The sequence below is a fragment of the Brassica oleracea genome, chromosome C1, assembly GCF_000695525.1.
Source record: "Brassica oleracea var. oleracea cultivar TO1000 chromosome C1, BOL, whole genome shotgun sequence".
Lineage (NCBI taxonomy): Eukaryota > Viridiplantae > Streptophyta > Magnoliopsida > Brassicales > Brassicaceae > Brassica > Brassica oleracea.
Genome location: NC_027748.1, coordinates 14,168,043 through 14,170,514, shown reverse-complemented (window position 1 = coordinate 14,170,514; position 2,472 = coordinate 14,168,043).

The window sequence follows — 2,472 nt, the reverse complement described above, 5'->3', positions numbered from 1 at the left end:
GATCGTAAAGAGGCTCCAAGGAAAGCCAAAGACTCCCGCCAAACTCATCCATTTGACTCTCACTATTCGATAAGTCAGGTAAATTTTTTAGAACCATTTAACGTTTGCTAGAAAATCTAAGTGGTTTGGTTAGATAAGAAGGGAAATTTAGAAAGGAATCCTAGATAATTGTTTTCATTGGTTTAATGTAGTATAGTTTCATCGGTTTATTGTTTTGGCTGTGAGTTGATTGTATGTTGCATATCTTGGTTTAATTGTCTTTATTTCTTTGCTATAGTTTTAACATCTAGAAAAAAAATAGAAAAACAATAAGTTATATCAAAAACAACAACATGCTTCAGAAAATAAATCGAAAACAGCTTGTCCAGAAATTCAAGTACTGATTTGGTTGTATGTATGGTTCGTTGTACGATACTGTCCCGTTGCATTAGACAACGAAAATACATCTATCATATGCCATTCACCAAGACGCAGGTCACATTGCGTACGTTGAATGTAAGTCCTCTTGCACGAACAGTGGATTTTATCACCCTGAAACAAAAAAAATAGATGATACTATTAGTACATATATGGATATGATTACAAAAAAAAAACAAATAACCACAAATCATCTCACAGTCACATCAGCGAAGATCATCTCAAGACTATCTCCTCCATATATGGTTTTCTGTCTCCACGAATGAATCAACCTAACTTGAATACGCCACCCTTGTTTGTATGGCTTGACGGCCTTAAGCAAAGAAACACTCTTATTAGTTGACATTTTTGCAGAAAATTGAAGGTGATGTCGAAGTATGAAACATCACGTAGTTATTTATAGATGGTTAAATAGAGAGTATATTCTGTGAAATCTTAAACTAATCTACACTAAATAGAATAGATTTTATGTATTAGTTGTTATAGAAAATATAGTAGATTTGTTGAGTAGTTAACGGCAACAGCAATTTAAGGAAATCTAACAAATGTGTTTGATACATATCGTTAGGATATTGGATGTTGAGATATTTTGCTTCTATATATTTATAGGTGGATCTACTGACTCACGAACTTATGGTGGATCTCCCCATTATTACGCGAGTCAAGTTAATTTTGAGATATTTTGCTTATATATATTTACAGGTGGATCTACTATAAAACGAACGGTAGGTGGATCTCCCTATTATTACGTGAGTCAAGATAATTTCATTAAAAGATCGAAAGGGTAAGATGGTTATGTTATATGACATTCTAGTAATAGGTCCAATAAGTCCAATATTTAAAAAATCACACATGAAAAGAAGTTGTGACTTCTCTTTTAATAGATAAGATGGATATGGTCTAGTCCTAGACAATTTTAATCATTTAAACAATTTTAATCACTTAAATGTCAATATTTTTATTATCATTTGTTAATCATGGACTTTTTTTTATCATGATCTGGATTTTTTTAACAAACTTGATTTTTCAAATATATATTTTTTCATAATCCTGGCTATATATTGAACCCATTGGTATAAGTTTCATATACCAGATAAAATAGGTGATTATGAAATCATTAGAACTAGCTTTTCAAGCAAAATTTTTTTAATAAGAAAAGTAACACACATGTAGATTGACGAGTTACGTTTACTTTAAACAAAAATAAATGTTGATTGGTTATTGTATATAAAAAAATATGTTGTTCTTGAATTGACAAAAAAATTATAAGTTGTTCCTCTATATATTTTTTGCTAAGAATGTTAATTTCATTTAAGATACGAGGATTGTTCTACAAAGTAGCAAGTCTTTACAAGAGATGCCCTGGCAATAAGAAACTAAAAAACAGGGCATAAATCAACGTTTAAAAGAAGCCAACACCTAGAACAGGTTCAAAGGTATTGCGGGATAGAGATAAAAGTGAGTGATAATTCATATGAGCCACAAAGACATGAGAGAGCCAAATTTCTTCCGCTTTCTGGCCACATAAATGCAGTTGATTAAAACCTAGGTGTGAGTATCTTTTTTTTAAGTATCAACTAGATTTTGACAAGTTCTTCAAAGGGCGGATATATATATATATTTTCTTTTAGAAATTTAATTTTTATTTTTATATTTGTATTTGTTTTTGTAATCATATTTGTGTTTTTCTTTCTAATCATATTTGTGTATAAATCGTAATGAAAATCTATTGTATAAAATAATAGCAATTTAAAAGTTGATCCGACATACGCTCGGTTTTTTGTAATCATATGCCCGTATACCCATTTCTTTGTAATCATATTTGTATGTTCTAGATTTTGATCCGCGGATATAATGTTGGTTTGTAATTTTTTGTTTTTTTTTTATGTTTCTGTAAATATGTAACATTTTTCTGTAATTTTTTCTTATATGTTAAAAAAATTTAATTTATATACAGTTATATAACGTAGGGTTATCCTATCGTAGTGATTAGTGTATATTTACAGAAAAACGTAGGTATAAACGGTTAGATAACCAAATTTTGAAATTTGATTC